This window comes from Crotalus tigris, unplaced genomic scaffold (assembly GCF_016545835.1).
Source record: "Crotalus tigris isolate CLP2741 ecotype Arizona unplaced genomic scaffold, ASM1654583v1 scf7180000019754.1282937, whole genome shotgun sequence".
Classification (NCBI taxonomy): domain Eukaryota; kingdom Metazoa; phylum Chordata; class Lepidosauria; order Squamata; family Viperidae; genus Crotalus; species Crotalus tigris.
Genome location: NW_024097694.1, coordinates 434,719 through 458,150, shown reverse-complemented (window position 1 = coordinate 458,150; position 23,432 = coordinate 434,719). Strand labels below are relative to the sequence as shown.

At 48.6% G+C, this 23,432-nt stretch overlaps 3 long non-coding RNA genes across 3 annotated transcripts; all 3 read right to left on the bottom strand.

Moving 5' to 3' along the window:
* Positions 1-1,140: 1,140 nt before the first annotated feature.
* Positions 1,141-4,710, bottom strand: LOC120317652. The gene is made up of 3 exons (XR_005559287.1): positions 4,297-4,710; positions 3,951-4,007; positions 1,141-3,585 (listed from the first exon to the last, which is right to left on the bottom strand). It is a non-coding gene; the product is annotated as an uncharacterized LOC120317652 (long non-coding RNA).
* A 3,321-nt stretch (positions 4,711-8,031) lies between these two features.
* LOC120317653 lies at positions 8,032-9,954 on the bottom strand. Its single transcript, XR_005559288.1, has 3 exons — positions 9,541-9,954; positions 9,195-9,251; positions 8,032-8,829 (listed from the first exon to the last, which is right to left on the bottom strand). It is a non-coding gene; the product is annotated as an uncharacterized LOC120317653 (long non-coding RNA).
* An 8,045-nt stretch (positions 9,955-17,999) lies between these two features.
* LOC120317649 lies at positions 18,000-20,280 on the bottom strand. The gene is made up of 3 exons (XR_005559285.1): positions 20,136-20,280; positions 19,791-19,847; positions 18,000-19,420 (listed from the first exon to the last, which is right to left on the bottom strand). It is a non-coding gene; the product is annotated as an uncharacterized LOC120317649 (long non-coding RNA).
* Positions 20,281-23,432: the final 3,152 nt, after the last annotated feature.

Here is a 23,432-nt window from a genome sequence, read left to right as displayed (position 1 = left end):
CCTATATGTTCACAGTTTGAGAAATACATTTATTTAGAACAAACCGCGAGTTACCAAAAACACCCTAATATATTCCTACACTCTATTTTCAATGCATATGTCCACTTTAAATAAAAGACTAAAACAAATCTTCAATAACTATACTATTTTTGTAATGCATTATATATGTCTACTGCATGTATCATATCTAAAGTATGAAATGAAAAAAAAATCCTAACCCCCCCCCCCTATATATGCCGATATTTCTCTCCTTTATTATATGTCTCTACTTTTTAAAAAGCTTGTTTGGTTAAAACATAGCTCAACTGACTTAACAAGCCCTAATAGATAGCTAAACGCTACACCTGTAATGTATTATATATGTCCATTTTGATTAAAAGAAAACCCTGGAAAATGAAACGATGAAGGACCGAGCAAAAACAATAAGACACAGAAAAATTAAAGATATCATGAGATACCAGAATGGTTGCTCAAAGAGCCCTCCGAGAAGTACAATATGGTCAGGTAGAAAAAAATGGAAAGAAGGGCACATAAGTAAAGCAGAATACCAGCGAGTAGACTGAATTTGCAAGGACCGACTCGGAATAGCAAAGGCCTGGAATGGGGAAAGACTGGCAACTAAGACCAAAAATAATAAAGGAAAATTTTATATAAGGAACAAGAAGAAAGTCAAGAAAGTCAATAGGTCCACTAATGGGAGCAGAAGGCAGGAAGGAGACAGGCAGCAGGGTGAATTCAGAAATGCTTAACTCCTTTCCATCTCTTTTTCAGCAAAAGAAAAAAAACAGCCTATCAACAGCACCATCGAGAGAGATAGAATCAATATACGATTCCAAATAGGCACGAAATTAGTCAAAGAGGACCAATCCACTCTGGATGGGTAGAAATCACGCCGACCAGATGGTTTGCCTCCCAGGCATCCAAAGGAGCTGGCAGACCTAATTTTGGGGTCACCAAATATAATTTCTGAATGCTCCTGCAGCCCAGGGGAGCTCTCAGAGAACTGGAAAAAGAGCTTGACATCAATTCCTGGGAAAATCCTGGAATAGAGAATCAAGTGGTGGATCCTCAGGGGGCTGACCAGCCGCACCCAGTGTTTATTCCTTAATGGAGCTACCTGTACATCTACATGGGGGGAAGCATTCAGTGGGGTACCTCAGGGATCTGCCTTCGGCCTAGGACTCTTCCACATCTTCATCAATGATCTAGATGAGGGGATAGAAGGGGAACTCATCAAATGTGCAGAGGACATCAAGATTGTTGGAAGATAGGCTCAATATCCAGGAGGATCTTGACAGACGTGAACATTGGGCCCATCTAACAAGATGCAGTTCATTGGTGAGAAAAGTACAGTTCTTCTTTAGGCAGGAAAATCAATTGCACAGGCACAGAAGGAGCGGTACCTGGCTCAGCAGAGATAACTGTGAGACGGATCTAGAGGAAAACCACTGAAGGATCAGCCAGAAGTGTGCTGCAGCTGTCAACACAGGCCAATGCAGTCTTAGGCAGCAATAAAAGAGGGGCAGTTTCAAGATCGCCAGAAGTGCTGGTACTGCTTTATATCGCACTGGTGAGACCACCTTGGAATACTGTATCCAATTCTGGTCAGCCCAATAGAAAACATTGTTGAGACTGCAGAAAGTTTGAAGAGAAGAGCAACAAAGATGATTTAAGAGCTGGAGGCTAAATCGTTTCATGAACGGTTCAGGGAGTTCGCTATGTGTAGCCTATCGAAGATGATAAGGATCGGGCAGACACAACAGCAGTCTTCCACACTGTTAGGGTCTGTCTCAAAGGACAGGGAGTGACTTAAGAACTGCAGAGCAGGAAAAAAGACAAGGGTGGACGTTGAAAGGGAGACCCAACCAAGAAGTCAGGAGAAATTTTCAGACAGTAAGAAGTTGTGAGTGCTCCATCACTGGAAGTTTTCAAAAATGGACAAGCAAACCATTTGACTGGGATGGCAGAAAGTTCCTGCCTTGAGCAGACGGTTGGAGTAGAAGACCTCCAAAGTCCCTTCCAGCCCTATGAATCAATCTCTTATGTTCTACCACCCCTAAGACTACTTGACCACCCACAGGCCACTGACCACCCCCGGCTTCTCCCTTCTGTTGCCACTCTCTTGCAGGCTCTGGAGCAGCAGGAATGTCTGCCTGCCCCCGAGACCCTCAGCCCAGCCCTGTCTTCCAGCTCTGCCACCAGCTCCGTCAGCCTTGCGGCCTCCGGGGGTCTCTGCTGCCTCGTGGCGTCTCCTGCGGACCCCTCGGCTCCCAGTTCGGCTTCTAGCTGTTCTCCTCTCTGCTCCTCTCCTGTGGGCTGCTGGGATGCCAGCTGCTCGGCTCATTCAGCCACTCGGTTGTGGGTTCCAGATCCTGTTCTGGCCAGACTTTCTGCTCTGCCCACCGCAGAGCCCTCACCCTGTCCCTGGTGGCCCTCATCCTCAGCTGGAACTCTGAGGCTTGGAGAGGAGCCTGTGGACTCACCCTACCAAGTTCACCTCCAGGCTCCTTTTTGGCTCGGAGCCCTGGGATTCCCCAGCCCTCTCAGGCCCTGATGCTCGGTGGCTGTGAGGTGTTCAGCTCAGCTGACAGCCCTGCAGTGATTGGGAGGGCGAGGGTGAAGGTGTTGCTTCAGCTGGTGGGGGGGGGGCTCGCCTGGCTCCCCGGCACACTAAGTGGCAAGTCAGGGGAAGGGAGGGGAAGGGAGGGGAAGAATTCCTTTTCTTTCTTGAAAGGGTAAAAGGCCACCGTTCCTCCATTCCAGCTATGGGGAGTGAGGGTCAGCGAGTTGTCCCATGTGCTGGTCGCTTAGGAGTACAAAAACCATTTCTGAAGAAGGCCACTTGGCTGGGGACCTCCCTGTGGAGATCTTCACTGTCTTTCTCGAAACACCTCGTCTGCAGCTGTAATTCTTGCATTGTCATTTTGACATGGTTCAGTCCTTCTCCGTTGTCCTCCTCGGCTTTCCACAGGTCTCCAACTGTGGCCTGGGAAGTATAGCTCTGCGGCGGCTGCTGTTGCTGCTGTAGATTGTTGACCTGCTTCTTTTTTTCCCTCACATTCTGCTGAAGAGGACTGACTTTCTGCATCAGTTGGCTGGAGTGGCTTTTCTCCGCATAGTAACTTTGGTCCGTCTCAACCTGTTCATGCTGCAGACTTTAGAGGTGCTTCTTCAGTTCTTAAGAAGGTTCCAGACTTCTTCGAGACCTCTTCTCAAAGGTTCTAAGGCAGCCTTCTCATATTTGAGAAAGGCCGCTTGGCTGCTGACCTGCAGCGTTCTTTGTGCAGTTCTTCAGTGTGTTTCACCAAATATTTGATCTTTAGCCCTCGCTGAGGGATCATGGTGGTGGCACGCTCCAACCTTTCTCTTTTTTCCAGCAGTTTTCTGCCACTTTTTTGTTGTGCTCTTTAGTTGATCGACCATCTTCTTGAGGCAACTGTGCTGCTCTTTCATCCGTTGTTTGTCTCTTGAATTCCTGGGTCTGAAGGTCAAAGGCATCTCTTCACTGCTTAACCATCACTGGCTGTTGAGAGATAGCCCAGGGATATTCACTTTAGGGCCGTTTCTTCCCTGTTGCTGACCTGTCTGAAGAAATGGAGAGACACAGTCACATCCTTCCTCCGTTCAGGGGCCATTTTGCTAACCGGCCTTAAAGTGGCCCATTTGGGGAAACACAGACATAATGCATCGATCATGACCTCCCTTCTAACTGTCCGGACTTCCCATTTGAACTCCTGTTCAAGACAAATCACCTCTCAAAAGAGTGCAAAGATGTCGGTATCAGCAATCGATCAGTTTGGCCATCTCTGGCCCTACTAGGTTGCTTCTGGTGACCGTAAGAGGCGAAATAGGAAAGAAGCCTCCGCTCCAAGTACTGACCAGGGCCATCCAAGGCACGACAGTCTGCTGGGTGACCTTGAGCCAGTCTCCCTCTCTCAGTCTTAGCCTACCTCACAAGCTAGTTGTTGTAGGGACGAAGGAGTCTTCGGTATGTTCATTGCCTTGAGCTATTTAGGGAAACAATTAAGGTTAGTAATAAATCTCAGTAATAAAAATAATAAATAAATAAGTAAATCTATCACCAGGCCGAGTATGTTCGAAATATAACCATATCTAGCCAAAGGAGTCCCTTTTTAGCTTAATTTCCCCAAATCTTTGAGCCCGGTCAGTTTCCAGCTTTGTGGTCTCAATGCCTATTTTGAACTGGGACATCTTGAAGCCCATTTTTTCTCTAGATCACATTGCTGCCCCCTCCCCCCAGCCAGCCAGCCCCAGCCCCTTTCCAGAGACATGTACCTTTGAGATGGTGGATTGGCAGTTGGTCCACAGGAACGGAGGCTGCTAACACGGCAGGTATCAGCACCGCTGTGATCCGGGACTGAGCCCCACATTTCTAGTTTCGCCCCCTAATTCTGCCTTAATGGGAACTGTCTCTTTCTTCTGACACATCCAAACGAGGGAGATCCTCGCTGTGCCTACAGTTTCAATGGCACTGAAAAGAGTGATGTATCACGGGTCCTCGCACATATGACTGTAGCAGCATCTCCAGGGTTGCACGCTCATGACTTGGGTGCAGGGCGATCGGCTTGGAGTTACGGCAAGTGACAGCAATGGGCAAAACTGCACTTGCTTAATGACCATTAATGGCAGCAGGGACTCGCCCAGGAAGTGCTGGGGTGGCAGAAAAATCAGGATGGCAGCCGCACAATCAGGTTTCACTACATATCCAGGAGAGGATGGGGGACGGGGGCAGAGAGGGAGGGGGTGGGAGACTTGCTACCTAGTGTGCCAGGCTAGTCTGGCCACCGCTGGACCTGGGAACCGGAACCAAGCAGCCGAATGGGCCGAGCAGTCGGGAGCCCACAGCCCGCAGGAGAGGAGAAGAGAGGAGAGGAGCCAGGAGCTGGGCCGGGAGCCGAGGGGTCCCCAGGAGAGGCCTCGGGGGAGCAGAGAGCGCCGAGGCAGCAAGGCGGAGGGAGCGGGTGGCGGAACTGGGGGACGGGGCTGGGTAGAGGGTCTCGGGGGCAGGCAGAAGCTCCTGCTGCTCCAGAGCCTCTCGGGGGGAGCAAGAGAAGGACGACCTAACATCCAGCTGTAAGTACTCTATTGCTCGCCTGCATTATATATGCCAACGTTAAAAAAACATTCTGTTACAACACACCTCCAGTAACTCAAAAAGCCCTAATACCCCACTTTTCTCCTGCACCCTATATGTTCACAGTTTGAGAAATACATTTATTTAGAACAAACCTCGAGTTACCAAAAACGCCCTAATATATTCCTACACTCTATTTTCAATGCATATGTCCACTTTAAATAAAAGACTAAAACAAATCTTCAATAACTATACTATTTTTGTAATGCATTATATATGTCTACTGCATATATAATATCTAAAGTATGAAATGAAAAAAAAATCCTAAAACCCCCTATATATGCCGATATTTCTCTCCTTAATTATATGTCTCCACTTTTTAAAAAGCTTGTTTGGTTAAAACATAGCTCAAGTGCCTTAACAAGCCCTAATAGATAGCTAAACTCTACACCTGTAATGTGTTATATATATGTCCATTTTGATTAAAAGAAAACCCTGGAAAATGAAACGATGAAGGACCGAGAAAAAACAATACGACACAGAAAAATTAAAGATATCATGAGATACCAGAATGGTTGCTCAAAGAGCCCTCCGAGAAGTACAATATGGTCAGGTAGAAAAAAATGGAAAGAAGGGCACATAAGTAAAGCAGAATACCAGCGAGTAGACTGAATTTGCAAGGACGGACTCGGAATAGCAAAGGCCTGGAATGGGCAAAGACTGGCAACTAAGACCAAAAATAATAAAGGAAAATTTTATATAAGGAACAAGAAGAAAGTCAAGAAAGTCAATAGGTCCACTAATGGGAGCAGAAGGCAGGAAGGAGACAGGCAGCAGGGTGAATTCAGAAATGCTTAACTCCTTTCCATCTCTTTTTCAGCAAAAGAAAAAAAAAACAGCCTATCAACAGCAACAGCGAGAGAGATAGAATCTGTATACGATTCCAAATAGGCACGAAATTAGTCAAAGAGGACCAATCCACTCTGGATGGGTAGAAATCACGCCGACCCTCCCAGGCTTCCAAAGGAGCTGGCCGACCTAATTTTGGTGTCACCAAACGTCATTTCTGAATGCTCCTGCAGCCCAGGGGAGCTCTCAGAGAACTGGAAAAAGAACTTGACATCAATTCCTGGGAAAATCCTGGAATAGAGAATCAAGTGGAGGATTTGCGAGCACCTAGAAATGGACATCCACCAGTATCACCTTCAGATGGGTCCTCAGGGGGCTGACCAGACGCACCCAGTGTTTATTCCTTAATGGAGCTACCGCTACATCTACAAGAAGGGAAGCATTCAGTGGGGAACCTCAGGGATCTGCCTTGGGCCCAGGACTCTTCCACATCTTCATCAATGATCTAGATGAGGGGATAGAAGGGGAACTCATCAAATGTGCAGAGGACATCAAGATTGTTGGAAGATAGGCTCAATATCCAGGAGGATCTTGACAGACGTGAACATTGGGCCCATCTAACAAGATGCAGTTCATTGGTGAGAAAAGTACAGTTCTTCTTTAGGCAGGAAAATCAATTGCACAGGCACAGAAGGAGCGGTACCTGGCTCAGCAGGGATAACTGTGAGACGGATCTAGAGGAAAACCACTGAAGGATCAGCCAGAAGTGTGCTGCAGCTGTCAACACAGGCCAATGCAGTCTTAGGCAGCAATAAAAGAGGGCCAGTTTCAAGATCGCCAGAAGTGCTGGTACTGCTTTATATCGCACTGGTGAGACCACCTTGGAATACTGTATCCAATTCTGGTCAGCCCAATAGAAAACATTGTTGAGACTGCAGAAAGTTTGAAGAGAAGAGCAACAAAGATGATTTAAGAGCTGGAGGCTAAATCGTTTCATGAACGGTTCAAGGAGTTCGCTATGTGTAGCCTATCGAAGATGATAAGGATCGGGCAGACACAACAGCAGTCTTCCAGACTGTTAGGGTCTGTCTCAAAGGACAGGGAGTGACTTAAGAACTGCAGAGCAGGAAAAAAGACAAGGGGGGACGTTGAAAGGGAGACCCAACCAAGAAGTCAGGAGAAATTTTCAGACAGTAAGAAGTTGTGAGTGCTCCATCACTGGAAGTTTTCAAAAATGGACAAGCAAACCATTTGACTGGGATGGCAGAAAGTTGCTGCCTTGAGCAGACGGTTGGAGTAGAAGACCTCCAAAGTCCCTTCCAGCCCTATGAATCAATCTCTTATGTTCTACCACCCCTAAGACTACTTGACCATCCACAAGCCACTGACCACCCCCGGCATCTCCCTTCTGTTGCCACTCTCTTGCAGGCTCTGGAGCAGCAGGAATGTCTGCCTGCCCCCGAGACCCTCAGCCCAGCCCTGTCTTCCAGCTCTGCCACCAGCTCCGTCAGCCTTGCAGCCTCCGGGGGTCTCTGCTGCCTCGTGGCGTCTCCTGCGGACCCCTCGGCTCCCAGTTCGGCTTCTAGCTGTTCTCCTCTCTGCTCCTCTCCTGTGGGCTGCTGGGATGCCAGCTGCTCGGCTCATTCAGCCACTCGGTTGTGGGTTCCAGATCCTGTTCTGGCCAGACTTTCTGCTCTGCCCACCGCAGAGCCCTCACCCTGTCCCTGGTGGCCCTCATCCTCAGCTGGAACTCTGATGCTTGGAGAGGAGCCTGTGGACTCACCCTACCAAGTTCACCTCCAGGCTCCTTTTTGGCTCGGAGCCCTGGGATTCCCCAGCCCTCTCAGGCCCTGATGCTTGGTGGCTGTGAGGTGTTCAACTCAGCTGACAGCCCTGCAGTGATTGGGAGGGCGAGGGTGAAGGTGTTGCTTCAGCTGGTGGGGGGGGGGCTCGCCTGGCTCCCCGGCACACTAAGTGGCAAGTCAGGGGAAGGGAGGGGAAGGGAGGGGAAGAATTCCTTTTCTTTCTTGAAAGGGTAAAAGGCCACCGGTCCTCCATTCCAGCTATGGGGAGTGAGGGTCAGCGAGTTGTCCCATGTGCTGGTCGCTTAGGAGTACAAAAACCATTTCTGAAGAAGGCCACTTGGCTGGGGACCTCCCTGTGGAGATCTTCACTGTCTTTCTCGAAACACCTCGTCTGCAGCTGTAATTCTTGCATTGTCATTTTGACATGGTTCAGTCCTTCTCCGTTGTCCTCCTCGGCTTTCCACAGGTCTCCAACTGTGGCCTGGGAAGTATAGCTCTGCGGCGGCTGCTGTTGCTGCTGTAGATTGTTGACCTGCTTCTTTTTTCCCCTCACATTCTGCTGAAGAGGACTGACTTTCTGCATCAGTTGGCTGGAGTGGCTTTTCTCCGCATAGTAACTTTGGTCCGTCTCAACCTATTCATGCTGCAGACTTTAGAGGTGCTTCTTCAGTTCTTAAGAAGGTTCCAGACTTCTTCGAGACCTCTTCTCAAAGGTTCTAAGGCAGCCTTCTCATATTTGAGAAAGGCCGCTTGGCTGCTGACCTGCACAGTTCTTTGTGCACTTCTTCAGTGTGTCTCACCAAATATTTGATCTTTAGCCCTCGCTGAGGGATCATGGTGGTGGCACGCTCCAACCTTTCTCTTTTTTCCAGCAGTTTTCTGCCACTTTTTTGTTGTGCTCTTTAGTTGATCGACCATCTTCTTGAGGCAACTGTGCTGCTCTTTCATCCGTTGTTTGTCTCTTGAATTCCTGGGTCTGAAGGTCAAAGGCATCTCTTCACTGCTTAACCATCACTGGCTGTTGAGAGATAGCCCAGGGATATTCACTTTAGGGCCGTTTCTTCCCTGTTGCTGACCTGTCTGAAGAAATGGAGAGACACAGTCACATCCTTCCTCCGTTCAGGGGCCATTTTGCTAACCGGCCTTAAAGTGGCCCATTTGGGGAAACACAGACATAATGCATCGATCATGACCTCCCTTCTAACTGTCCGGACTTCCCATTTGAACTCCTGTTCAAGACAAATCACCTCTCAAAAGAGTGCAAAGATGTCGGTATCAGCAATCGATCAGTTTGGCCATCTCTGGCCCTACTAGGTTGCTTCTGGTGACCGTAAGAGGCGAAATAGGAAAGAAGCCTCCGCTCCAAGTACTGACCAGGGCCATCCAAGGCACGACAGTCTGCTGGGTGACCTTGAGCCAGTCTCCCTCTCTCAGTCTTAGCCTACCTCACAAGCTAGTTGTTGTAGGGACGAAGGAGTCTTCGGTATGTTCATTGCCTTGAGCTATTTAGGGAAACAATTAAGGTTAGTAATAAATCTCAGTAATAAAAATAATAAATAAATAAGTAAATCTATCACCAGGCCGAGTATGTTCGAAATATAACCATATCTAGCCAAAGGAGTCCCTTTTTAGCTTAATTTCCCCAAATCTTTGAGCCCGGTCAGTTTCCAGCTTTGTGGTCTCAATGCCTATTTTGAACTGGGACATCTTGAAGCCCATTTTTTCTCTAGATCACATTGCTGCCCCCTCCCCCCAGCCAGCCAGCCCCAGCCCCTTTCCAGAGACATGTACCTTTGAGATGGTGGATTGGCAGTTGGTCCACAGGAACGGAGGCTGCTAACACGGCAGGTATCAGCACCGCTGTGATCCGGGACTGAGCCCCACATTTCTAGTTTCGCCCCCTAATTCTGCCTTAATGGGAACTGTCTCTTTCTTCTGACACATCCAAACGAGGGAGATCCTCGCTGTGCCTACAGTTTCAATGGCACTGAAAAGAGTGATGTATCACGGGTCCTCGCACATATGACTGTAGCAGCATCTCCAGGGTTGCACGCTCATGACTTGGGTGCAGGGCGATCGGCTTGGAGTTACGGCAAGTGACAGCAATGGGCAAAACTGCACTTGCTTAATGACCATTAATGGCAGCAGGGACTCGCCCAGGAAGTGCTGGGGTGGCAGAAAAATCAGGATGGCAGCCGCACAATCAGGTTTCACTACATATCCAGGAGAGGATGGGGGACGGGGGCAGAGAGGGAGGGGGTGGGAGACTTGCTACCTAGTGTGCCAGGCTAGTCTGGCCACCGCTGGACCTGGGAACCGGAACCAAGCAGCCGAATGGGCCGAGCAGTCGGGAGCCCACAGCCCGCAGGAGAGGAGAAGAGAGGAGAGGAGCCAGGAGCTGGGCCGGGAGCCGAGGGGTCCCCAGGAGAGGCCTCGGGGGAGCAGAGAGCGCCGAGGCAGCAAGGCGGAGGGAGCGGGTGGCGGAACTGGGGGACGGGGCTGGGTAGAGGGTCTCGGGGGCAGGCAGAAGCTCCTGCTGCTCCAGAGCCTCTCGGGGGGAGCAAGAGAAGGACGACCTAACATCCAGCTGTAAGTACTCTATTGCTCGCCTGCATTATATATGCCAACGTTAAAAAAACATTCTGTTACAACACACCTCCAGTAACTCAAAAAGCCCTAATACCCCACTTTTCTCCTGCACCCTATATGTTCACAGTTTGAGAAATACATTTATTTAGAACAAACCTCGAGTTACCAAAAACGCCCTAATATATTCCTACACTCTATTTTCAATGCATATGTCCACTTTAAATAAAAGACTAAAACAAATCTTCAATAACTATACTATTTTTGTAATGCATTATATATGTCTACTGCATATATAATATCTAAAGTATGAAATGAAAAAAAAATCCTAAAACCCCCTATATATGCCGATATTTCTCTCCTTAATTATATGTCTCCACTTTTTAAAAAGCTTGTTTGGTTAAAACATAGCTCAAGTGCCTTAACAAGCCCTAATAGATAGCTAAACTCTACACCTGTAATGTGTTATATATATGTCCATTTTGATTAAAAGAAAACCCTGGAAAATGAAACGATGAAGGACCGAGAAAAAACAATACGACACAGAAAAATTAAAGATATCATGAGATACCAGAATGGTTGCTCAAAGAGCCCTCCGAGAAGTACAATATGGTCAGGTAGAAAAAAATGGAAAGAAGGGCACATAAGTAAAGCAGAATACCAGCGAGTAGACTGAATTTGCAAGGACCGACTCGGAATAGCAAAGGCCTGGAATGGGCAAAGACTGGCAACTAAGACCAAAAATAATAAAGGAAAATTTTATATAAGGAACAAGAAGAAAGTCAAGAAAGTCAATAGGTCCACTAATGGGAGCAGAAGGCAGGAAGGAGACAGGCAGCAGGGTGAATTCAGAAATGCTTAACTCCTTTCCATCTCTTTTTCAGCAAAAGAAAAAAAAAACAGCCTATCAACAGCAACAGCGAGAGAGATAGAATCTGTATACGATTCCAAATAGGCACGAAATTAGTCAAAGAGGACCAATCCACTCTGGATGGGTAGAAATCACGCCGACCCTCCCAGGCTTCCAAAGGAGCTGGCCGACCTAATTTTGGTGTCACCAAACGTCATTTCTGAATGCTCCTGCAGCCCAGGGGAGCTCTCAGAGAACTGGAAAAAGAACTTGACATCAATTCCTGGGAAAATCCTGGAATAGAGAATCAAGTGGAGGATTTGCGAGCACCTAGAAATGGACATCCACCAGTATCACCTTCAGATGGGTCCTCAGGGGGCTGACCAGACGCACCCAGTGTTTATTCCTTAATGGAGCTACCTGTACATCTACATGGGGGGAAGCATTCAGTGGGGAACCTCAGGGATCTGCCTTGGGCCCAGGACTCTTCCACATCTTCATCAATGATCTAGATGAGGGGATACAAGGGGAACTCATCAAATGTGCAGAGGACATCAAGATTGTTGGAAGATAGGCTCAATATCCAGGAGGATCTTGACAGACGTGAACATTGGGCCCATCTAACAAGATGCAGTTCATTGGTGAGAAAGGTACAGTTCTTCTTTAGGCAGGAAAATCAATTGCACAGGCACAGAAGGAGCGGTACCTGGCTCAGCAGGGATAACTGTGAGACGGATCTAGAGGAAAACCACTGAAGGATCAGCCAGAAGTGTGCTGCAGCTGTCAACACAGGCCAATGCAGTCTTAGGCAGCAATAAAAGAGGGGCAGTTTCAAGATCGCCAGAAGTGCTGGTACTGCTTTATATCGCGCTGGTGAGACCACCTTGGAATACTGTATCCAATTCTGGTCAGCCCAATAGAAAACATTGTTGAGACTGCAGAAAGTTTGAAGAGAAGAGCAACAAAGATGATTTAAGAGCTGGAGGCTAAATCGTTTCATGAACGGTTCAGGGAGTTCGCTATGTGTAGCCTATCGAAGATGATAAGGATCGGGCAGACACAACAGCAGTCTTCCACACTGTTAGGGTTTGTCTCAAAGGACAGGGAGTGACTTAAGAACTGCAGAGCAGGAAAAAAGACAAGGGGGGACGTTGAAAGGGAGACCCAACCAAGAAGTCAGGAGAAATTTTGAGACAGTAAGAAGTTGTGAGTGCTCCATCACTGGAAGTTTTCAAAAATGGACAAGCAAACCATTTGACTGGGATGGCAGAAAGTTCCTGCCTTGAGCAGACGGTTGGAGTAGAAGACCTCCAAAGTCCCTTCCAGCCCTATGAATCAATCTCTTATGTTCTACCACCCCTAAGACTACTTGACCACCCACAGGCCACTGACCACCCCCGGCTTCTCCCTTCTGTTGCCACTCTCTTGCAGGCTCTGGAGCAGCAGGAATGTCTGCCTGCCCCCGAGACCCTCAGCCCAGCCCTGTCTTCCAGCTCTGCCACCAGCTCCGTCAGCCTTGCGGCCTCCGGGGGTCTCTGCTGCCTCGTGGCGTCTCCTGCGGACCCCTCGGCTCCCAGTTCGGCTTCTAGCTGTTCTCCTCTCTGCTCCTCTCCTGTGGGCTGCTGGGATGCCAGCTGCTCGGCTCATTCAGCCACTCGGGTCTGGGTTCCAGATCCTGTTCTGGCCAGACTTTCTGCTCTGCCCACCGCAGAGCCCTCACCCTGTCCCTGGTGGCCCTCATCCTCAGCTGGAACTCTGAGGCTTGGAGAGGAGCCTGTGGACTCACCCTACCAAGTTCACCTCCAGGCTCCTTTTTGGCTCGGAGCCCTGGGATTCCCCAGCCCTCTCAGGCCCTGATGCTTGGTGGCTGTGAGGTGTTCAACTCAGCTGACAGCCCTGCAGTGATTGGGAGGGCGAGGGTGAAGGTGTTGCTTCAGCTGGTGGGGGGGGGGCTCGCCTGGCTCCCCGGCACACTAAGTGGCAAGTCAGGGGAAGGGAGGGGAAGGGAGGGGAAGAATTCCTTTTCTTTCTTCGAAAGGGTAAAAGGCCACCGTTCCTCCATTCCAGCTATGGGGAGTGAGGGTCAGCGAGTTGTCCCATGTGCTGGTCGCTTAGGAGTACAAAAACCATTTCTGAAGAAGGCCACTTGGCTGGGGACCTCCCTGTGGAGATCTTCACTGTCTTTCTCGAAACACCTCGTCTGCAGCTGTAATTCTTGCATTGTCATTTTGACATGGTTCAGTCCTTCTCCGTTGTCCTCCTCGGCTTTCCACAGGTCTCCAACTGTGGCCTGGGAAGTATAGCTCTGCGGCGGCTGCTGTTGCTGCTGTAGATTGTTGACCTGCTTCTTTTTTCCCCTCACATTCTGCTGAAGAGGACTGACTTTCTGCATCAGTTGGCTGGAGTGGCTTTTCTCCGCATAGTAACTTTGGTCCGTCTCAACCTATTCATGCTGCAGACTTTAGAGGTGCTTCTTCAGTTCTTAAGAAGGTTCCAGACTTCTTCGAGACCTCTTCTCAAAGGTTCTAAGGCAGCCTTCTCATATTTGAGAAAGGCCGCTTGGCTGCTGACCTGCACCGTTCTTTGTGCACTTCTTCAGTGTGTCTCACCAAATATTTGATCTTTAGTCCCTTCGCTGAGGGATCATGGTGGTGGCACGCTCCAACCTTTCTCTTTTTTCCAGCAGTTTTCTGCCACTTTTTTGTTGTGCTCTTTAGTTGATCGACCATCTTCTTGAGGCAAGTGTGCTGCTCTTTCATCCATTGTTTGTCTCTTGAATTCCTGGGTCTGAAGGTCAAAGGCATCTCTCGGCTGCTTAACCTGGAGATGGAGACCATCACTGGCTGCTGACATAGCCCAGGGATATTCACTTTAGGGCCGTTTCTTCCCTGTTGCTGACCTGTCTGAAGAAATGGAGAGACACAGTCACATCCTTCCTCCGTTCAGGGGCCATTTTGCTAACCGGCCTTAAAGTGGCCCATTTGGGGAAACACAGACATAATGCATCGATCATGACCTCCCTTCTAACTGTCCGGACTTCCCATTTGAACTCCTGTTCAAGACAAATCACCTCTCAAAAGAGTGCAAAGATGTCGGTATCAGCAATCGATCAGTTTGGCCATCTCTGGCCCTACTAGGTTGCTTCTGGTGACCGTAAGAGGCAAAATAGGAAAGAAGCCTCCGCTCCAAGTACTGACCAGGGCCATCCAAGGAACGACAGTCTGCTGGGTGACCTTGAGCCAGTCTCCCTCTCTCAGTCTTAGCCTACCTCACAAGCTAGTTGTTGTAGGGATGAAGGAGTCTTCGGTATGTTCATTGCCTTGAGCTATTTAGGGAAACAATAAAGGTCAGTAATAAATCTCAGTAATAAAAATAATAAATAAATATAGATAAATCTATCACCAGGCCAAGTGTGTTCGAGATATAACCATATCTAGCCAAAGGGGTCCCTTTTTAGCTTAATTTCCCCAAATCTTTGAGCCCGATCAGTTTCCAGCTTTGTGGTCTCAATGCGTATCTTGAACTGGGACATCTTGAAGCCCATTTTTTCCTAGATCACATTGCTGCCCCCTCCCCCCAGCCAGCCAGTCCCAGCCCCTTTCTGGAGACATGTACCTTTGAGATGGTGGATTGGCAGTTGGTCCACAGGTACGGAGGCTGCTAACACTGCAGGTATCAGCACCGCTGTGATCCAGGATTGAACCCCACTTTTCTAGTCTTGCCCCCTAATTCTGCCTTAACGGGAACTGTCTCTTCCTTCTGACACGTCCAAACGAGGGAGATCCTCGCCGTTCCCACAGTGCCAGTCATCCAATCCAGTCACTTTCCAGGGATTTGGAACAGAGCCTCCCAGCCCTGTGGTCCAGACTCCCCAAGGATGCTGGAGGTTGTCATGGCAACCTCCAGCCAATGAGGTTAGCAGGAGCCCCTGATGTCACAAGCCAAGCTGAGAGTTGAAAAATAATCACCATATGGCTGCCTTCACTGGAGGGCATGCCTTATTCACTGATTGGCCGGCTCTTCAAGGGCTTTTGCAAGTGAGCCCTGAATCCTCATCCACCAGAGCTCCTCCACCTGAATGGACAACTGTCCATTGTCCGGAGAGCTGGGAAGCCACAGATGTTGCCCCTTGTTTTGGGGGTAAAGTCCAAATTAAAACGTTGTCCCTTACATCTGAAATCTAGCATTAGAGATCCAGAGAATCCAGGGTTTCTGTCCATGTCAATTGGAATCAAAGGGAAATACACATAAGGATTAGATGTTATTCATCTTAAAAAGATGTTATGAGAATGTGGCTAAAGAAACAAAAAGATTAAATCTTGTACAGTCCCTAAACAAGTACCCTACAATAGTCCTCGTTTTATAGCCTTTCCTTTTGGAACCGTTCAAAGTTCCAATGGCACTGAAAAGAGTGATGTATCACGGGTCCTTGCACATATGACTGTAGCAGCAACCCTAGGATCGCACACTCATGACTTGGGTGCATGGCCATCGGCTTGGAGTTACGACAAGTGACAGCAATGGGCAAAACTGCACTTGCTTAATGACCATTAATGGCATCAGGGACTCACCCGGGAAATGCTGGTGTGTCAGATAAATCAGTGACTGGGAGGGCGACGGTGAAGCTGTTGCTTCAGCTGGTAAGGGGGGGGCTCGCCTGGCTCCCCGGCACACTAGGTGGCAAGTCAGCGGAAGGGAGGGGAAGAATTCCTTTTCTTTCTCAAAAGGGTAAAAGGCCACCGTTCCTCCATTCCAGCTATGGGGAGAGAGGGTCAGCGAGTTGTCTCATGTGCTGGTCGCTTAGGAGTACAAAAACCATTTCTGAAGAAGGTCATTGGCTGGGGACCTCCCTGTGGAGATCTTCACTGTCTTTCTCCAACCACCTGGTCTGCAGCTGTAATTCTTGCATCACCATTTTGACATGGTTCAGTCCTTCTCCGTTGTCCTCCTCGGTTTTCCACAGGTCTCCCACTGTGGCCTGGGAAGCACAGCTCTGCGGCGGCTGCTGTTGCTGCTGTAGATTGTTGACCTGCTTCTTTTTTTCCCTCACATTCTGCTGAAGAGGACTGACTTTCGGCATCAGTTGGCTGGAGTGGCTTTTCTCCGCATAGTAACTTTGGTCCGTCTCAACCTGTAAATGCTGCAGACTTTAGAGGTGCTTCTTCAGTTCTTAAGAAGGTTCCAGACTTCTTCGAGACCTCTTCTCAAAGGTTCTAAGGCAGCCTTCTCATATTTGAGAAAGGCCGCTTGGCTGCTGACCTGCACCGTTCTTTGTGCAGTTCTTCAGTGTGTTTCACCAAATATTTGATCTTTAGTCCTCGCTGAGGGATCATGGTGGTGGCACGCTCCAACCTTTCTCTTTTGTCCAGCAGTTTTCTGCCACTTTGTTGTAGTGCTCTTTAGTTGATCGACCGTCTTCTTGAGGCAACTGTGCTGCTCTTTCATCCATCGTTTGTCTCTTGAATTCCTGGGTCTGAAGGTCAAAGGCAACTCTTGACTGCTTAACCATCACTGGCCACTGAGAGATAGCCCAGGGATTTTCACTGTGGGACAGTTTCTTCCCTGTTGCTGACCCGTCTGAAGAAATGGAGAGACACAGTCACATCCTTCCTCCGTTCAGGGGCCATTTTGCTAACCGGCCTTAAAGTGGCCCATTTTGGAAAACACGGACATAATGCATCGATCATGACCTTCCTTCTAACTATCCTGACTTCCCATTTGATTCTGACTCCTGTTCAAGACAAATCACCTCTCAAAAGAGTGCAAAGGAGTCGGTATCAGAAATCAGTCAGTTTGGCCATCTCTGGCCCTACTAGGTTGCTTCTGGTGACCGTAAGAGGCGAATTAGGAAAGAAGCCTCCGCTCCAAGTACTGACCAGGGCCATCCAAGGAACGACAGTCTGCTGGGTGACCTTGAGCCAGTCTCCCTCTCTCAGTCTTAGCCTACCTCACAAGCTAGTTGTTGTAGGGACGAAGGAGTCTTCGGTATGTTCATTGCCTTGAGCTATTTAGGGAAACAATTAAGGTTAGTAATAAATCTCAGTATTAAAAATAATAAATAAATAAGTAAATCTATCACCAGGCCGAGTGTGTTCGGGAAATAACCATATCTAGCCAAAGAAGTCCCTTTTTAGCGTAATTTCCGCAAATCTTTGAGCCCGGTCAATTTCTAGCTTTATGGTCTCAATGTGTATCTTGAACTGGGACATCTTGATTTCTTCCTAAATCACATTGCTGTCCCATCCCCCCAGCCTGCCGGTCCCAGCCCCTTTCCAGAGATATGTACCTTTGAGATGGTGGATTGGCAGTTTGGTCACATATATGGAGGCTGCTAACATGGCAGGTATCAGCCTCGCTGTGATCCGGGATTGAACCCCACTTTTCTAGTCTCGCCCCCTAATTCTGCCTTAACGGGAACTGTCTCTTCCTTCTGACACGTCCAAACGAGGGAGGTCCTCGCTGTGCCCACAGTGCCAGCCATCCAATCCAGTCACTTTCCAGGGATTTGGAACAGAGCCTTCCAGCCCTGTGGTCCAAACTACCAAGGATGCTGGAGGTTGTCATGGCAACCTCCAGCCAATGAGGTTAGGAGGAGCCCCTGATGTCAGAAGCCAAGCTGAGAGTTGAAAGATAATCACCAACTGGCTGCCTTCACTGGAGGGCCTGCCTTATTCACTGATTGGTTGGCTCTTCAGGGGCTTTTGCAAGTGAGCCCTGAATCCTCATCCACCAGAGCTTTCACCTGAATGGACAACTGTCCATTGTCCAGAGAGCTGGGAAGCCACAGATGTTGCCCCTTTTTTGGGGGGTAAAGTCCAAATTAAAACGTTGTCCCTTGCATCTGAAATCTAGCATTAGAGATCCAGAGAATCCAGGGTTTTGTGTCCATGACAAATGGAGTCGAAGAGAAATACACATAAGGATTAGATGTTATTCATCTTAAAAAGATGTTATGAGAATGTGGCTAAAGAAACAAAAAGATTAAATCTTGTACAGTCCCTAAACAAGTACCCTGCAATAGTCCTCGTTTTATAGCCTTTGCTTTTGGGATCGTTCAAAGTTCCAATGGCACTGAAAAGTGTGATGTATCACGGGTCCTCGCACATATGACTGTAGCAGCATCTCCAGGATCGCACGCTCATGACTTGGGTGCAGGGCCATCGGCTTGGAATTACGACAAGTGACAGCAATGGGCAAAACTGCACTTGCTTAATGACCATTAATGGCATCAGGGACTCGCCCGGGAAGTGCTGGGGTGTCAGAAAAATCAGTGACTGGGAGGGCGACGGTGAAGCTGTTGCTTCAGCTGGTGGGGGGGGGGGCTCGCCTGGCTCCCCGGCACACTAGGTGGCAAGTCAGGGGAAGGGAGGGGAAGAATTCCTTTTCTTTCTTGAAAGGGTAAAAGGCCACCGTTCCTCCATTCCAGCTATGGGGAGAGAGGGTCAGCGAGTTGTCCCATGTGCTGGTCGCTTAGGAGCGCCAAAACCATTTCTGAAGAAGGCCACTTGGCTGGGGACCTCCCTGTGGAGATCTTCTCTGTCTTTCTCCAAACACCTGGTCTGCAGCTGCAATTCTTGCATCGTCATTTTGATATGGTTCAGTCCTTCTCCGTTGTCCTCCTCGGCTTTCCACAGGTCTCCCACTGTGGCCTGGGAAGCACAGCTCTGCGGCGGCTGCTGTTGCTGCTGTAGATTGTTGACCTGCTTCTTTTTTTCCCTCACATTCTGCTGAAGAGGACTGACTTTCGGCATCAGTTGGCTGGAGTGGCTTTTCTCCACATAGTAACTTTGGTCCGTCGCAACCTGTAAATGCTGCAGACTTTAGAGGTGCTTCTTAAGTTCTTAAGAAGGTTCAAGATTTCTTCGAGACCTCTTCTCAAAGGTTCTAAGGCAGCCTTCTCATATTTGAGAAAGGCCGCTTGGCTGCTGACCTGCACCGTTCTTTGTGCAGTTCTTCAGTGTGTTTCACCAAATATTTGATCTTTAGCCCTCGCTGAGGGATCATGGTGGTGGCACGCTCCAACCTTTCTCTTTTGTCCAGCAGGTTTCTGCCACTTTTTTGTTGTGCTCTTTAGTTGATCGACCATCTTCTTGAGGCAAGTGTGCTGCTCTTTCATCCATTGTTTGTCTCTTGAATTCCTGGGTCTGAAGATGGAGATGGAGACCATCACTGGCCGCTGAGAGATAGCCCAGAGATATTCACTTTAGGACCGTTTCTTCCCTGTTGCTGACCTGTCTGAAGAAATGGAGAGACACAGTCACATCCTTCCTCCGTTCAGGGGCCATTTTGCTAACCGGCCTTAAAGTGGCCCATTTTGGGAAACACGGATATAATGCATCGATCATGACCTCCCTTCTAACTGTCCCAACTTCCCATTTGATTCTGACTCCTTTTCAAGACAAATCACCTCTCAAAAGAGTGCAAAGATGTCGGTATCAGCAATCGATCAGTTTGGCCATCTCTGGCCCTACTAGGTTGCTTCTGGTGACCGTAAGAGGCGAAATAGGAAAGAAGCCTCCGCTCCAAGTACTGACCAGGGCCATCCAAGGCACGACAGTCTGCTGGGTGACCTTGAGCCAGTCTCCCTCTCTCAGTCTTAGCCTACCTCACAAGCTTGTTGTTGTAGGGATGAAGGACTCTTCGGTACGTTCACTGTCTTGAGCTATTTAGGGAAACAATAAAGGTCAGTAATAAATCTCAGTAATAAAAATAATAAATAAATAAGTAAATCTATCACCAGGCCGAGTGTGTTCGGGAAATAACCATATGTAGCCAAAGGAGTCCGTTTTTAGCTTAATTTCCGCAAATCTTTGAGCCCGGTCAATTTCTAACTTTATGGTCTCAATGTGTATCTTGAACTGGGACATCTTGAAGACCATTTTTTCCTAAATCACATTGCTGTCCCATCCCCCCAGCCAGCTGGTCCCAGCCCCTTTCCAGAGATATGTACCTTTGAGATGGTGGATTGGCAGTTTGGTCACATATATGGAGGCTGCTAACATGGCAGGTATCAGCACCGCTGTGATCCGGGATTGAACCCCACTTTTCTAGTCTCGCCCCCTAATTCTGCCTTAATGGGAAGTGTCTCTTCCTTCTGACACGTCCAAACGAGGGAGGTCCTCGCTGTGCCCACAGTGCCAGCCATCCAATCCAGTCATTTTCCAGGGATTTGGAACAGAGCCTTCCAGCCCTGTGGTCCAGACTACCAAGGATGCTGGAGGTTGTCATGGCAATCTCCAGCCAATGAGGTTAGCAGGAGCCCCTGATGTCACAAGCCAAGCTGAGAGTTGAAAAATAATCACCATATGGCTGCCTTCACTGGAGGGCATGCCTTATTCACTGATTGGCCGGCTCTTCAAGGGCTTTTGCAAGTGAGCCCTGAATCCTCATCCACCAGAGCTCCTCCACCTGAATGGACAACTGTCCATTGTCCGGAGAGCTGGGAAGCCACAGATGTTGCCCCTTGTTTTGGGGGTAAAGTCCAAATTAAAACGTTGTCCCTTACATCTGAAATCTAGCATTAGAGATCCAGAGAATCCAGGGTTTCTGTCCATGTCAATTGGAATCAAAGGGAAATACACATAAGGATTAGATGTTATTCATCTTAAAAAGATGTTATGAGAATGTGGCTAAAGAAACAAAAAGATTAAATCTTGTACAGTCCCTAAACAAGTACCCTACAATAGTCCTCGTTTTATAGCCTTTCCTTTTGGAACCGTTCAAAGTTCCAATGGCACTGAAAAGAGTGATGTATCACGGGTCCTTGCACATATGACTGTAGCAGCAACCCTAGGATCGCACACTCATGACTTGGGTGCATGGCCATCGGCTTGGAGTTACGACAAGTGACAGCAATGGGCAAAACTGCACTTGCTTAATGACCATTAATGGCATCAGGGACTCACCCGGGAAATGCTGGTGTGTCAGATAAATCAGTGACTGGGAGGGCGACGGTGAAGCTGTTGCTTCAGCTGGTAAGGGGGGGGCTCGCCTGGCTCCCCGGCACACTAGGTGGCAAGTCAGCGGAAGGGAGGGGAAGAATTCCTTTTCTTTCTCAAAAGGGTAAAAGGCCACCGTTCCTCCATTCCAGCTATGGGGAGAGAGGGTCAGCGAGTTGTCTCATGTGCTGGTCGCTTAGGAGTACAAAAACCATTTCTGAAGAAGGTCATTGGCTGGGGACCTCCCTGTGGAGATCTTCACTGTCTTTCTCCAACCACCTGGTCTGCAGCTGTAATTCTTGCATCACCATTTTGACATGGTTCAGTCCTTCTCCGTTGTCCTCCTCGGTTTTCCACAGGTCTCCCACTGTGGCCTGGGAAGCACAGCTCTGCGGCGGCTGCTGTTGCTGCTGTAGATTGTTGACCTGAATGGACAACTGTCCATTGTCCGGAGAGCTGGGAAGCCACAGATGTTGCCCCTTGTTTTGTTTAAATAAAACGTTGTCCCTTGCATCTGAAATCTAGCATTAGAGATCCAGAGAATCCAGGTTTTTGTGTCCATGTCAAATGGAGTCAAAGGGAAATACACATAAGGATTAGATGTTATTCATCTTAAAAAGATGTTATGAGAATGTGGGTAAAGAAACAAAAAGATTAAATGTTGTACAGTCCCTAACCAAGTACCCCATAATAGTCCTCGTTTTATAGCCTTTCCTTTTGGGACCGTTCAAAGTTCCAATGGCACTGAAAAGTGTGATGTATCACGGGTCCTCGCACATACGACTGTAGCAGCAACCCCAAGGTCACACGCTCATGACTTGGGTGCAGGGACATCGGCTTGGAGTTACGACAAGTGACAGCAATGGGCAAAACTGCACTTGCTTAATGACTGCCTGATTCACTAAACAACTACCGTGATTCGCTTAACGATCATGTCAAAAACACCGTAAATCTGAAGACAACTTGCTTAAGGACCACCTAGCTTAGCAATGGCAATACTGGTTCCAATTCTGGCTGTAAGTCGAGGACTGCCTTAAGGATGTAGCAGTGGACTGATCTGGAAAAGCTTAAGCAGACTTGGATTAAAGCAGGGATAGGAGACCACTAGGAAATGCCGGGGTTAGTTTGCGAAGGGAGTTGGAAGTTAACGCCTTTTCTTTCTCTTTCCCCCTTTTCCCTCCCTTTTTTCCTCCCCAATTCTTCCTACTCTTGTCTTGTGTCTTTTTGCATTTTATGCCTTAAAGTAATAAAAAATAAAACAAGAGAGAGAGAGAGAGAGAGAGAGAGAGAGAGAGAGAGAGAGAGAGAGAGAGAGAGAGAGAGAGAGAGAGAGAAAGTGGCCAAGCTGCATCTCTCACAGGAAAACTGCCTGGGTGCAGCTGCCCAATTCAGGGGGCTCATCTCCCCCCACGGAGGGCGGCCTTGCTTGAATTCCTCTGGGATCTGCAGAGTGACCGCCAATGTCTGAAACACTCTGTTACTTACAGTGACTGCACTACTGCAAGGGATCCACCTAGGGAACCCGAGGGATGCAGGGAGTCCTTGACTTATGGCCATCATACAACCCCGCCGTTCCTCAACGAATCAAGCAGGTCCTTCTGTGAGTCAGAGCTACCGTTGTTAAGGAAATCGCTGCAGTTGCAAAATGAATCCCGAGTTTGGGGTTCGTTTCATTAAGGGAATCCGGCTTTTCCCATTGACTTAGTTTGTTGGAAGCCAGTTGGGAAAGTCGCAGATTGAGATCACATGACCCAAAGACTGCAACCGTGACAAATACAAGCTGGCTGCCAAGTGCCCACCTTTTGATCATGTGACTGGGAATTTTGCAATGGTTGTAACTGTGAAGACTGGTCATAAATCCCTTTTTTCAGTGCCACTAGCATTTTCAACGGCCGACAGAGGTCTCGTTTTACGTTGCTGACTCTCTGCAGCTCCATCAGCACTTCTGTCCTCCCTCCGTGGTATCGCTGCAGAATAGCTGAGCTTTCTGTGCTCCGTCCCAGAGCAGACCTGGAGCCACATTCCCTGTTCTTTCTTTTGGATGTGGGACTCCGTTTGCTCTTGCTGGTGGGTTTTAATTCCCGGGAGCCCCTTGCCAGCTTTCTGGAAATCCAGAGTTGTGCTGAGACAACAGACAAAGGGTGTGAAAACAGCTCCGCTAAGGAGGTTGTCACCCCCATCGACCTTGGAGAATCCAAGCTCCCTGTGGATGGTGGGAGGGAGGCAGGGAGGGGGAGGTGGGCAAGATTGGGGGTCTCTATGGCTCCCAGGGGCTTCCTTGGCACAAGAGCGCTAAGGAAGAGTCGGCC